Genomic DNA, 14,841 nt, shown 5'->3' on the forward strand with positions numbered 1-14,841 from the left:
CAATATCCGTTGCCTCTTATTGCTTTCAAAATTTTCTAGTGTCAACATGGAACAACAGGAGTGTTGTGTCAAATTTAGGAATTTTTCGTGGTTTGTTTGGACATTTTTATACATTAACTGGGTTTTCTAGGCATTTTATGTGCATAATTCAAATTTGAACTACATGCACATGCTCCAGTGCATATAAATTGGTTGAAAAATCAAATCTGTGTCCTTGGGTGCATGCTTAGGTCCCATGCAAGAAATGGGAATGAATTTCAAACACCAGGGCACTGTTGATTGCCAGCAAAACGTTGAGATACTTTGTTTTTAAATTCTAGTAAATCCAAAACTTGTCTGAAATTCATCAAACTTGGCATGCTATCATGGAATAGCACCAGACATGTTGTGGTATTTTTTGTGTCTATTTTGAGAGAAGGCGCACTCGAATAACAACCAACAAAGGCATTTTGAAACAAATAGCTGCCACTATAAAATCTCAAACGTTTTGTATAATTTAAATCGTGTGCATTCTGTTAACCATTCACGTGATGCCACGCCTCACTCTTTTAATGGCTAGGAGGTGTTGTGCGGACAAGTGCTTGACTAAACGGGAGGCATGCGATCTGTACTCCAATGCGCAGGCTCACCGAAAAGTGTGCGACCTGTACACCGTGCAGGCTCACTGGGAAGCGAGCCCTTTGACTTCCACGACCACCCGCGTTGCTCGCATCATATCCATTAATGGCGCCCAAGCCATAGTTTAATACGGTTTTTAAATATAAAACACTCATCGCAAACGTTGTAGTTAGAACACCTGTATGCAAACCGACAGCTTCCCCAGGAAGCCAAGGGAAAATGTGACGAGCAGGATTTCTGCAGCTCTTGATCGCAAACATTTTAGATAGAACACTCATATGCAAAGTGAGAGATATGGTCTTCCCCCCTTAAGTCAAGGGAAAATTCTCAGCCAGGGATTTGTGCATCTCTTCAACGCAAACGGTTCAGATTGAATACGGTATGCAAAGCCAGACTTCGGTGCTAAGCCAAGAGAAAATGTGCCGAGCAGGATTTGTACATCCCTTCAACGCAAACAGTTGTTTTGGATGACCCGTGTGCAACCACATACAAACAATTTGGTAAGATTTGCATTTGTCGTATTGGGTATGTTGCCATTTATCAAACTAGAAAGATTCACATTTGTTGATCTAGTAACATTGCCATTTTTCAATCCTTGTAACACTGCGATTTGTCAAAATATACAGCTAAAAATCACTAGCACTATCTAAATTTTGCAACTAATATTCAGTAATTTAGATTAAGCAGTCATTCTTAATTTATAAAAACAGTTCAACTCGACAGCTGAACCGACCAAACTTTTCCCCAATTGTTGCCAACCACGTATGGAGGGGTTTTGTACTACTTCCGGAAGCCTCCCCTCTGTCGAGCACGCTCAGTAAGAGGAAGAGGAGGAGGAGCCTACCGACGAGCTGGAAAACTGCAATACGGTGCCTGCCGCTACTGCACATTCAGCGATGCTCACCTCGAATGCCCTCTAATGCTCTAGACGACCCCTCTTGAAGCTGCCGGACTGCTCGTAGATCTCCTGATTCCTCGCCTCTGCGTCGGCGTGTGTTGCGACCACGGCTGCGGTAAGGCTCTTTGCGTGCTCGGCGAGGCGCTCCTCCTCCTCCCGCAGGAACTCGATGTAGCACGCAAGGTCGCTGATGCACGTGCGGGCCTCCACCTCCGCCTCCCACCTTCGGGCGGCTGTGGTGGAGCAGGTGATGATCCCGGCGGTCGACAGTGGGATGGCGGCCATGGCGGCCGACGATGGGGTGTGTCAGCGCCATGGGAATGGGGGTACTCAGACTTGCCTACCTGCGGCCCAAGGCGTGGCTCCACCAATGGCCCAGTAAGGTCCAGCTTCAGCAACAACCACTCAAGACCCTCGCGAGGGGCCAAGCCTCGCGAGGCGAATGACGCCAAGACCTCCCTGGGAGCGGTCTCCCTAGGCTGGCTCCTGAGGAGCGGAGATATCTATGCAAGGGGCACCTCGCGAGGTTCACGTGACATGAGCCATGACGACCAAGGCTAGGCGGGCGCCAGCGAGCGCAGTGTACCAGTTTCCACTTTCGTGCTAAAGAGGCAGGCGCGGACGAGGAGTCCCGAGGCATCAGGCAAAGGTTTCCATATTAGTGCAACGAGACCAAGACTAGCAAGATGGAGGTCATCGTGAAGCCCACAATAGCGTCACCACCAGAGCCTTTGGCAGGCGAAGACCACCTTTTGTCAGGATAGCTTGTACTAGTTGTCCCCCCTTCAAACTTGTCCATTGTGGGATCCCTTCCCGCCTAACATTTGGGAAGAGGACCAGGGCTTCTATAAATAGGACTAGCCACCACCGTAGGAGGCGTCTCATCTTGGACTGGATCCATTCTACCAAGGCCACCCCACCAGCTCATCGAGCTCAAGAACAGCTCTCCTCAGGAGGCTGTTCATCCACTGTACTAGTTTATCCTTAGCTTGCGAGGCAATCCACCACCACCACACTAGAGTAGGGTATTACACCACAACGGTGGCTCGAACCAGTATAAACCCCTGTGTCTTGTGTTCTTCGGGTTCGTCGAGCTAGGCCGTGAGATCGTTGAGCGAGCGAACTAGGGAGAGAGAGTTCTTCGTGCGCACCCCAGAGTTCGAACCTCACAAGGGTTTGCCGGAACCCAGAATCTGACATTTGGTGTGCCAGGTAGAGGTGCGCTGAAGCCTTTCTCCCGTCTATCGACGCACCACTGCTCCGCCGCATCCATGGCTGACGCTCGCTGAGCCCGTGCTGCGCCGGGCCGCCCTTGCCGCTCGTGTCGCTCAGACGGCACCCGTTGGCGGACCTCCCCACCATTCTCCATCACCCGCTGCCAACGCCGCTACCGGCCCGACGGGAAACAAGTAGCAAGCCTCGTCGCTGCACCCCTCCGTGTGACGGGACGGACGCACCGCCACCCCATCGCTGACTCTGGCCGGCTCGTCGTCCCACGCTTGTCGCGCACCCACGAACGCGCAGGGTGCACTGCTCATGGCGCGCGAGCTCCTGTGCTACCGTCCCACCGATGACCTCTACGAGGACTGGCTGGACCGCATCGCCGAGCTTGTCAGTGCCGCTGGGGGCTCTCCCGCATCGTCTCTTTCGCTGCCTAGCCCACCTCCTGCTGTGGGCGACGTAGCCCATGGAGCGCCTCCACCACCTCCACATCATGACGGCGCCCTCGCAACAAGACGCGCGGCCCCGCGGCGTGACCCACCGCGCAGGGCGCCCACGCACGAAGAAGGAAGCTGCCAAGAAGTCCCTCGGCCGCAACAAGAAAACACTCCTGCACTCCCAGCACCACCACGCCAAGACCGCGTGGCGCCTACGGTGGCGGCGCGTGGGTGCCAAGATCAGGCGCCGCCCCCTTGACGGACTCCAGTCACTACCGCAGCTGCCGTGCCTTCACTCCCGAGCTGCGCACCGTCGTCTAGCCCGGAAAGTTCAAGCCGGACCTGCCTCCGCGCTACAACGGCACCCCCGACCCTGTTGAGTTCCTACAGCTCTATGAGCTGAGTACTGAGGCAGCCAACGGCGATGAGAAGGCCATGGAGAACTAGTTTTCCATGGCCCTCAAGGATGGCGCGTGCTCGTGGCTTCTGAACTTTCCCGCGGGATCGATCTCCTCCTGGGGCGAGATGCGCGAGCGTTTTGTCGCCAACTTCCAGGGCACTCATGACCGCCGACCAGCCATGGGTGACCTGTGGCGCATCAAGCAGTAGCCAGGGGGAACCCTGCGGAAGTACATCTAGTGCTTCAACAGCGTTCGCCTCAAGATCCCCAAGGTGACGGACGAGGCCATCATCTCCGCATTCTCCGATGGCGTCCGTGATGTAAAGATGAAGGAAGAGCTCGCCATCCACGAGGACCTATGCACGGCTCTAGAGATGTTCAACATGGCGACCAAGTGCGCAAGAGCTGAGGAAGGGCGCCTCTCTCTCCTCGAGCTTCCAGCTACCGACCCAGAAGACAAGAAGGCCAAGACCAAGGATGTGAAGCGCAAGGGAGCAGCCGTGCTCGTGGCCGAGCCAGAGATGAAGCGCGACTGCGATCACCCGGAGTCGTCCAAGGGCAGCCGTCCGTTCTGCGCCTTCCACAACGTACACAACCACTACACCAACGACTGTCACGAGCTCAGGGCCATCCGTGATGGGCGCTTCGGTCGACGCCCCGAGCGCAACGACCGGGGCTACGTCCGAGGAGGAGGACAAAGTGGAGGACGCTGGGACGATCGCGGCCCCTGCCAGGAGTGGCACGGCCAGCCTCGTGAGGACCACTGGCAGGACCAGCCTTGCGAGGGCGCCTGGAGTGACCAGCCTCGTGAGGACCGTCCTCAGGGCAAGGCTGGCCTCCCTCCGCTACCACCACCGCCAAGGAGGAATGACGACCATCATCAGGACGAGGGGGTTGGGGGCTTCCAGGAGCCACGCTCCATCGCCTACATCTTGGGTGGCGCTCAGGCCCTAGCCTCCCAGCGCATGTTCAAGCAGTTTGCCCGCGAGGTGAACGCGGCTCCCCTCGGGCTCGAGGCCACGCGCCCGCTCAGGTGGTCCAAGTGCGCCGTTACCTTCAGCTCGTCAGACCAGCTCAAGTGCGTGGCAACTGCTGGCACCCTCCTGATGCTCTGCTCGCCCATCATTAGCAATGTCCAAGTCACCAAGACCCTCATCGACGGCAGTGCAGGGCTCAATGTCCTATCCGTCGAGACGTTCGACCGCCTCCAGGTTCCATATGATCAGCTACAGCCTACCAAGCCCTTCTCAGGAGGGACCGACGGCTCCACCACCCCGATAGGGAAGGTCCGCCTCCCTGTCACCTTTGGCAAGCGCGACAACTACCGCACCGAGCTCATCGACTTCGACTTCGCCCATATCCGCCTGCCGTACAATGCCATCCTTGGATATCCAGCCTTGGCCAAGTTTATGGCAGTGACTCATCACGGCTACAATGTCCTAAAGATGCAAGGGAGCGGCGGCATCATCATGGTCGCCTGCGAGGAAAAGGATGCGGTGTGCTCTCTCGAGCGCGCCTACCAGGCCGCAACGGCCGAAGACCCAGACAACAAAGGCACCTTTTACCCTCCTGAGGTTGTCCCCAAAAAGAAGAAGCAGCTGCTCCACCAAGGGCTTCAAGAGAGCAGTGTCTCCAGCGGCACCACCTCAGGACCTCCGCCCACAGATGGGGCGCCTCCCTCCCTCGCATAGGAAGGCGCGCCCGGCGCCCTCCTCAGGCTGGGCTCGGGGGCTCTCTTCTGGAGGGCCTTTGACCTAGCCCATGTCACGAGGGAGGCGCTCGGGCACCACGTGGACGCGTGCTTCGCCACGCGTTTCCCTCAAGAGAGCAAAAGCCGTGGAGTGCCGGGTGCTCAGGAGTCCATCACCAAGGCGACCGAGGAGCTTCAAGGGGCGAGAGCCATGCGCAGCGACCGCCACCCACCACCTGGCGCAACCCCTCGTCCTGGCAAGGACGACGAGCTGCGCGCCTGTGTTCACATTCCAGGGATCAACAGGGCGGCATCTCAGGAGCGTTTCTGGCCTTCACATGTTGGTCGGTGCGAGGGTCTACCTCACAGCTATGTTCGCATGCCATTCGGCTTGCCGAACGCGGCTATCACCTCCGAGCGCCACTAGCAGAGCATTCTGGCGGCTCAGGAGGCTAGGCATCATGTTGTCCTGGCGGAGATGGCGACGGTTCATCATGAGCCGCCCAGACCCCCAGAGCCTCTTGGGGCTCAGGACCCAGGCGGCTCGTGAGGAGCAACCCCTTCAGCATGCATCGTCAGCTACTTCAACACCTCTTCAGCAACGGTACCAAGTGACTCTTTTCGGTTCATTCAGTTGGGGGCGCACCTCGGGCAGAATTATCCCCAAGTCGCACGGGCCTATCCCTACGACATGTATCCTTTTGCATCTTTAGCTTACTCTGTTGGGGGCGCCCCTCAGGCTGCATCATCCCGAGGCCTCATGGGTCCGCCCCTGTGGCATGTATCGTTCTTGCGTCTATTTGAACTAGCTTGACTCCTTGCATGAGTTACCTTGTGATCATCACCTGCTTGCTCGTGGCCCTTGGCAGCCACCCGCGTTGCTGACCGGCCTCCTGCTCATCCCACAACGGGGGCTACACATGCTGGCACGGCGCTTGTGCTTGGGTCTGTCCCTACAACGCTGACAAACCTGAGTGGTCGAGCTCTGGCTCGCGGCACGCCCCGCACACGTCACGTCACCAGGCCCTCAGTGCCTTCATCTTCTTGCGGAAAGACCAGCGGCAGGGCAGCAAACGCGATTGCAAGCTGTATTCTCCCCTTGCGCTAACCTGCAGGAATCTCCAGAGCCTAACTACGGGCGGCACCGCAAGCTCCTTCCTTTTCTCATGCAATTCGCTTGCGCGTTAAAGGGGGGCTCCTGAGCATCGCTTCTCATGAGCTTTTACTGACTCTCCAGCCCTCACCCCTTGGCCTTGACCACGGCACCGCGACCTGGCATACCAGCGGCGGCTATGCTCGCTCGAGGGTCAGGACCCGAGGACGCAGAGCACTTAGAAGAGCGTGAAAAAGGGAGGGAGGCTGGCGCGGGCCTAACTCAGCCATACCACCACCACTGACGCACGAATTGGGCGCTGCACAAGGAAATCGCCTCAGGCTTGCCAAGATAAGTCACGTATTCAAGTTAGCCCGGCATAGAGACTTAGGATTTCCGGCTCTTGCAGCCTTGCTCCGGCAATGCCGCCTTCCTTTTCTGCCTTTACGAAGCTGCTTGCATGCCAAGGGGGACCTCTTGAGCATCGCGCCTCAAGATATCTTACCAGACCTTGGGCAGCTCACCTCCTGGCCTTGACCACAGCATCGTGACCTGGCATACCAGCCACGGCTGACGCCTGCCTGGGGACTGGGACCTGTCGGCGTAGAGCACGAAGCTACCGTGAGGACGAAAAGGGGGGACAATGCCAAAGCAAGACGCGCAATCACGAATTTTGTAATGAGAATAACATTGAAGCAAAAGCACTACAGACCTTTTACACACCCCAGCGGGGTTCATCTTGATTCATCGCATGGAACAAAAGAAGAAGGCTTCCAAGAGTCATATCTACAGGCGTCGCCGCCGACGCCATCATCAACAGTGGGCCACGAGGGGCCGACGCCAACCCCATCAAGATCAATGACGAGGACGAGCGGAAGCCGTTGCTGCGCTCCGGGCACGGCGAAAGCTCGGGGGCACGTAGCTGTCGTCGCTCGTCTCTGGAGTCTCGTTAGGCTCAGGAGAGTCGCTAGACTCCCAGGCGCCATCGCTGCTACTGGAGGAGCTGTCGGCAGGACCAAGGGCGTGCCTAGCGCCTGACGCTGCGCCGTCCTGGCGACCCCCTCCAGGGCAGCACTCCAGGCGGCAGCCTTCCTCATCGAAGACCTTGAAGAATAGCATGGAGGCACCATCATACTCGAAGTGGATGGCGAGGGCCCCCTCCACGCGGCAAGTGCGGGCGACCTCGCCCCATCCACGGGTCATGAAGATCTTGCCCGGGGAGATGACCTCGACCTCCGCTCCCGTTGCCGGGGTGCTGCACTTGGCATGCTGCAGCCACAACTCGAGCAGCCCCCTCGGCGGCATCTCTTCGGCGAAGAACTGCGAGAACCTGATCCACGTGCGCGGACCAAGACTAGCAGGACGGAGGTCATCATGAAGCCCACAGCTGCGTCACCAACAGAGCCTTTGGCAGGCGAAGAACACCTTTTGTCAGGATAGCTTGTACTAGTTGTCCCCCTTCAAACTTGTCCATTGTGGGATCCCTTCCCGCCTAACATTTGGGAAGAGGGCCAGGGCCTCCATAAATAGGACTAGCCACCACCATAGGAGGCATCTCATCTTGGACTGGTTCCATTCCACCAAGGCCACCCCACCAGCTCTTCGAGCTCAAGAACACCTCTCCTCAGGAGGCTGTTCATCCATTGTACTAGTTCATCCTTAGCCCGCGAGGCAATCCACCACCACCACACTGGAGTAGGGTATTACACCACAACGGTGGCCCGAACCAGTATAAACCCATGTGTCTCGTGTTCTTTGGGTTCGTCGAGCTAGGCCGTGAGATCATTGAGCGAGTGAACTAGGGAGAGAGAGTTTTTCATGCGCACACCAGAGTTCGAACCTTACAAGGATTTGCCGGAACCCAGAATCTGACAGGATGGCGACCACGACCACCACCTCCCGCCTTCGGCCACGGTGGCGGAGCGGGTGATGGCCACAGTGGCTGGCAGTGGGGTGGCGGCCACGACGGCCACCTCCCGCCTTTAGACCGCGGCGGCAGAGCGGGCGATGGCCCTGGCTCTTGACGGTGGTGTGGCGGCAACGGCGGCCGGCAATAGCTGCCGATGGGCAGCGGCAGCGGAGCGTGTGGTGGGTGTTCCGCGCACATCCAATAGGGACGCCACGCGCACTACACTATGCCGGGGACTACGCCGCCGTCGAAGTGTAGCCTCCCAGCTGGAGCTATCCTCTGATGGCGGCGTAGTGGCTGAGCGACGACGATGGACCGGTGCCATTGGCGATTGTGGGAGAAGCAGACGAGATAAGCTACAGGGAGAAATGCGACGCAAGACTCGCCAGCCGTGAGGGTTTATGTAGTAGGCTGGTAAGCATTGGGATTTTGGGGGATTTCACCGAGTCGGGTGAGAAGCTTGTGCAGGAACCTGTGCGGTTGCGCGGGAACGAGCTCACCACAGTTTGGCCAAAAGAACCCCCCCCCCCCCCCCCCGCGTGCTGCTTAAGCTTGCGCTCGAAGCCATCTGTGGCAGCAGGGTGACAAGACGTGCGAGAGGAGGACGAAAGGACACGTACACATACGGTTAATAAAAAAAATGTTTGCGATTTAATTACCTACTATACCCCTGTCCTGGTTTATAAGTAGGATTTAGCTAATAAAAGACGAATGCATGTCGCCAAAGATTATATCGTTGGGTTCGTATTTAAACATAGTTTCTAGTTATATAATTTTTGTAACATGCATTAATATTTTGTTGGTTAAATTTAAGGTTATATACCAGCAAGCGTTTGCCCACAACACACACGGCTTATTCCATCACAAACAGCTCGGATGGATCAACTGTATGGCACATATCGCACACGCAACTCTAATCTGATTCGTGCTTGATGTCTCCAACATCGCTTGCACAGTTTGTCTCATTTGCCACGTATCACTATGCCGGCCCCCGCTCGCGTCCCTTGGCAAGCTCTGCTCGCCGTTAGGCCCCGCGGCGCGGTGCTCGCGTCCGTCGGCGCGCTCGGCTTGTGTACAGCTTTTCCTTGCGCATTCAACTCCTATATGCATATATATGGTGCTCGCCATTGAGGTGACCGCGGAGCGCTTTGCTCGCGTCCCTCCGCGCGTGCTTTGCCAGTGGTTGGGCCTACGCATGATCACGTCGGGGCCCCCATATGCATGCGGTTGCGCCACGCGCATCGCCGCACGATGCTGTTACATGCGGCATGATGGAGTTACGCGCTGCAAATTAGAACTACCATCAGGGCGTGCCGATATTCCAGGCCGTCCATCTTCTCCTTTAATTCCCGCGGCCATTATAACCTCTCGATCGCGCCCCACAACACAACAAGCACACCCATGACGACACATAGAGAGGGAATGTCTAGCGGTGCTCCAATGGAGTTCGGCGAGCATAAAGTGGAGACCCACGCGAGGGAGACGGATCTCTCGGTGGTGTACACCATCGACCTGGCCGTGGTGGACGACTACATCAACACCGTTGAGAAGTTGCTTGCTCGAGACAAATACAAGGTGGTTAGCATCGACCTCCAATACACCGCCGGTCGTCCCAACATAGATCAGAAGGTTGTTGTCGCCCAGTTGTGCATGCGTCATCATGTCCTCATCTACCACTATTGCATGGCCACAGAGCCTTTCGACTGTTTCGCTAGGTTTGTCAACAGCACCAACTACAAGTTCGCTATGGTGGAAACCACCGACGATGTAAAAGCGCTCAGGGTTACATGCTTGGCCTGTGAGAACCTTGTCAAAATCCGTGAGCACTACATAGTTTGGGGCAGCACGAAGAAGGACTCCCTGGTTGAACTCGCCTCGGCCATCATCGACCCATACTACGAAAAGATGAAGCAGGATGCCAACAGAACACATCCTGTATCCTGGCACGGGGCCTGGATGCGGCAACTAGATGAACCTCACCTCAGGTTCGCAGCCAAGAGCGTGTACACATGCTACGAGATGCACAGGTGGATCGTTGACATGAGGAAGTGCCTCGTTACCCAAATCGACGAGGCCGGATCGAGCCACAAGCAGAGCAAGTGTCACAAGAACTAGATGATGTTCAGATGATCGTTTATCCTAGTTAATCATGCATGTAATGTATAGTTTACTTTGGTGTGTGAAAATGTCATGTGTGTAGTAGCCACCTATGTAATTATGCATGTAATAGTTTACTTTGGTGTGTGCAAATGCCATGGTTGTAGTAGCCACCTATGTAATTGGTTGTTTAATTTGGTTATGCAACCATGTCCTTAGTAGTGTTTATATATATATATATATATATATATATATATATATATATATATATATATTATATATATATAGTGATGCTATTCATCACCCATGCTGCAGAATAAGTTATTCTTCACCTACAATCACTTCATAATTAAATTACATTTGTAATTCAAATAGTTACATTCCTATTGATTCACCACGTAAAATTTGGTATAAGAAAATAAAACTATAGGTCATAAGACAAAAAAATTGGAGTTTATATATATTTTACACTATGTTTTTACGTTTGTAATTTTACATAACATAAAATATATTTTACGATGATTATATATTTTCTTACGGTATCTTTTTATGTCAGAAATAAGACAAAACTTACGGAACGTAAAATTACAGTGCATTGATGGTAAAATAGAAGGGGTGAAGAATACTCACTAGGGTGACGAATAGTCAATATATATATATACACACATCTGGGCTACTCCCTCCTTCCATCTATATAGGGCCTAATGCTTTTTTCAAGGCCGCCTTTGACTATTGACAAGATTAATAGTACATGACATGCATAATGTGAAAATTATATCATTGAAATCTCCTTTCACATACGAATTTAATGGTATGCTTTGTGTAAGTTGCATGTCATATATTATTGCCCTAACATTTGGTCAAAGTTAACCTCGAAAACCGCATTAGGCCCTATATAGATGGAAGGAGGGAGTATTCTGTTTCGCGTAACAGAATATTATTTTGTTACTATTGTTGAACGGATGAATTTGAGCAGTTGTACTCATGATGTCATTTCGTTGTACTCATCGTTTTTATTAAAAGGGTAAATAAGAGCTTCCTCCTGCTCTCTCCGCCGGCCACTCCAGCCGTCGACCGAGCTGCTTGCGGCCGATCCCTCCTCCCGCCGCCTCCCTCACCCGCCCGGCGACCCAGGCCCCACCCTAGGACCGGCGACGGGCGACGATGGCGACGCTCGTGAGGGCGGCCGCCGGCGACGACATCGTCCACCAGGACGTGGACGCGCCCAAGATCCCCGGCTGCTCAAATGACTTCATGCTCGTACGCCCCCCTCCCCCTCCTCCTCCTCCTCCTCCTCCCCGCCTTTCCCGAGCGAGTGGAGCGGCCGGCCCCGGATTTTGAGCCCATGGCCGGGTGGCCGGCGGAGCTCCGTTCTGGCCGGGCGCGCGACCCCGGAGCCTCCCGATTCTGAACCGGTGGCTGGGTGGCCGGCGGAGCTCCGTTCTGGCCGGACGCGTGACCCCGGAGCCTCCTGATTTTGAGCCCGTGGCCGGGTGGCCGGCGGAGCTCCGTTCTGGCCGTTCCTCACCCCGTGCGGCGCCAACGCTGCAGTCCACCCGGCGCCACCTACTGTTCGCCCCCGATGGCCTCCTGCAAGCACAGCGATGAGAGGTTCTTGTCGTCGTCTGCTGCAGTTCACTATTTTGTGTTTTTTCTGAAGATAAATGGAAGTGCAAATGCAGTCCGCTAGTGATTTGCTCTTGAGGTTCACTTATGTTTGCAGGAAAAAAGGGTGGTGTGGTTCGGTTGGATGCCCCGTTACTAAAAACTCTTGTTGAAAAACTGTAGTTTGTTGTAAAGATATATGTTTGAGTGTACGCCCCTTTGCTCTCTACCTCTGCTGTTCATAGTTCTGTGGTATTCTCTGAGTACTTGTCAATGTATGTCTAGGTGCAAGTAGGCTGATCTTTAACAATGAGATTTCACTAGTAGTGCATTCACTTTACACAAATATCACTTAACTAGATGGGTTGGTGCGTCGCTCAACAGCCCATACTTGCATCCATAATTAGATATAAAATATACTCCCTCCGTAAACTAATATAAGAGCGTTTAGATCACTAAAATAGTGATCTAAACGCTCTTATATTAGTTTACAGAGGGAGTACTAAAGAGAAGTACATATATAGCCATGATTGTGTGATAAATTGTTTGTCAGGATATGGCTGTACTTGATTAAGCCTATATTGTAGACAGAGTGTCCGAATTTACCAAGGTGTTAGCTTTCTTATTCAGGAAGAGGTTGTCAAGAAGACAAAATCAGTTGGGAAGCTCAAACAAGAAGCTGAGAATTGCCTATAGTAGAGTGAAAGATTTAATAACGAGAAGGCTGAGTTTGAGCAAGCTTCCTTCAGAAAAGGTACAGTTCCTTGTCTCGGCCTCTTTCTTGTGTGCCTGTCGCTAGCTAGCGATGTTTTGGTTATGCAATTTTGTGTGAAGTTCACCCTCGCCATGGACAGCATGTCATGGACCCTTTGTTCCTAGCCTCCACTCCGTCGAGGCACGGATCCGCCGTCACTTGCTGCTTATAGTTCAGTTAATTTGTTGTTCTGTTGCAGTTTGTTGGTCTGCTGTGGATGTGGACATTATAAATACTCCAGTTTCCTTGCAAGTTTGCTTGCAAAGAGTAGTTTCAGTAGCTGATTTGCTATTCTCTTCTCTATAGCAAGTGCAGCAGTGTCCGCTCTTCCTCTCTTCTTTTTCAGTAAAGTGTAGGAGTATTTTCTTCTCTACTTTAACTGAAACATTTTTCTGTTAATTAATATAAACTGAAACCTTTTCCTTTAATTAACTTGAACCTTTTCAGTTAATTAAAATTAACTGAAACCTTTTGTCTTAATTAAAATTAACTGAAATTTTTTTTGTTAATTAAAATAAACTGAAACATTTTCCTTTAATTAACTTAAACCTTTTCAGTTAACAAATGAATAGGCCAATCATTTAGTCATTCAGGAGTACTCCTCTAGTAGTATTGGTCATTCAAGAGTACTCCTCCAGTAGTAGGAGTAGCTTGAAGGAGTACAGTGTAGCTTCTCTTCTCTGTCTCTTCTCTTTCTCTTCTCTTAATGAAAATACTCCTGCTGCTGCTTGCTTCTGTGCTTAAAGGAGTAGCTTGCTGCTGTTGTAGCTTAATTTTAATTAACTGGAACTTTTCCTTTAATTTTATTTAACTAAAACCTTTCCTTTAACTGAAACTTTTCAGTAAATGAAACCTTTCCATTTCTTTCTTCTTTCTCTCTTCTCTCTTCTTTCTCTCTTCTTCTTTCTCTCTTCTTCCTCTCTTAATCTCTCTTCTTCCTCTCTTCTCTTCTCTGAGCACTCCTTTTAGATGCTCCTCGTTCTCTCTTTTCTCTCTCTTCTTTTCCCTTTCCTTTTCCTTTTCTTAACTGAAACTTTAATTAAATTTAAGTAAAAATTTCAGTAAATGAAAGTACTCCTCTTGCTCTTTTCTCTCTCTTATTTTCTCTTATTTCTCTCTTCTTCTATCTTCTCTTCTCTAAGTACTCCTTTCAGATAAAAGTAAATGAAACTTTTCCTTTAACTTCTCTTCTCTGAGGCTTTTGTCGAGCCCTCAACCATTGTTGTGTTCTGCTGACATTAACTTATGCTACCTTAGTCCCCTAGATTTGATTTGATTTGTTGGAGTACTTCCCTGTATTACTACTAGCCTTACTTCCCTTGATTTGATTTGCTGTGGTGAACTGCTGCTACCTGCTTGTTGTATTTGATTTGCAGGAGGCAGAGGAGCAGACCACACCCAGGAGATGGCCGTCGTGGAGATGACCACACCTAGGAGGACAGGGCGACAGGATGACCAGGCCCAGGAGGAGCAGGGCGGCAAAGGTGGGGGCGGAGGAGCAAGGCGGCGGAGGTGGAGCTGGGTGGATTCAAATCTGGCGGAGGGGTATCGTTCTGGGTGGAGGGGCAAACATGTAATTTCATACGTTTTTCACCTGGTCGGAACAGATCTTAAACGACAAATAAATCGGAACTGAGGGAGTAGGTTTTACAAGTTGTTTGCAGTTTAGTTCAGCCGAGACAGAGCTCCTCGTCGTGCAGTCCACCTCACACTACCGGCGCAATCTCCCTCTCCTTCTCTCGATGATCCGCTATGCAGTCTGCATGGCCACGCTCCCTTGCGTTTCACTGGCGCACTGAATGCGGTTTCATTTTTTGTTAGGGGCTGGTTGTATTTTTACACGGGGCTTATTATATTTTTATGAGGGGTCTCAATTGCAGGGACATGACCCTAAAATCATAGGGGGCTGATTGTATTTTATGAGGGGGATATTATACTTTTTTAGCAGTTCATCACGCCATCGTGTTACTATTGTTGAACTGATGAATTCGAGCGTTTGTACTGATATTGTCATTTTGTTGAACTGATCCTTTTTATTAGAAGGGTAAATAGGAGCTCCCTCCCGCTCTCTTCCCGTTCCGCCGGCCACTCCAGCCGTCGACCGAGCTGCTCGCGGCCG

At 52.4% G+C, this 14,841-nt stretch overlaps 1 long non-coding RNA gene across 2 annotated transcripts; it reads left to right on the forward strand.

The window, feature by feature from the left end:
- The first annotated feature begins 11,344 nt into the window (after positions 1–11,344).
- Positions 11,345–14,596, forward strand: LOC123144612 (uncharacterized). 2 transcript variants are annotated; one of them, XR_006471764.1, is made up of 3 exons: positions 11,345–11,623; positions 12,599–12,722; positions 14,099–14,596. It is a non-coding gene; the product is annotated as an uncharacterized lncRNA (long non-coding RNA). The 2 variants fall into 2 exon arrangements; XR_006471765.1 differs by having other exon boundaries at positions 12,599–14,596.
- The last annotated feature ends 245 nt before the right edge of the window (positions 14,597–14,841 follow it).

Source organism: Triticum aestivum, chromosome 6D (assembly GCF_018294505.1).
Source record: "Triticum aestivum cultivar Chinese Spring chromosome 6D, IWGSC CS RefSeq v2.1, whole genome shotgun sequence".
Classification (NCBI taxonomy): Eukaryota; Viridiplantae; Streptophyta; class Magnoliopsida; order Poales; family Poaceae; genus Triticum; species Triticum aestivum.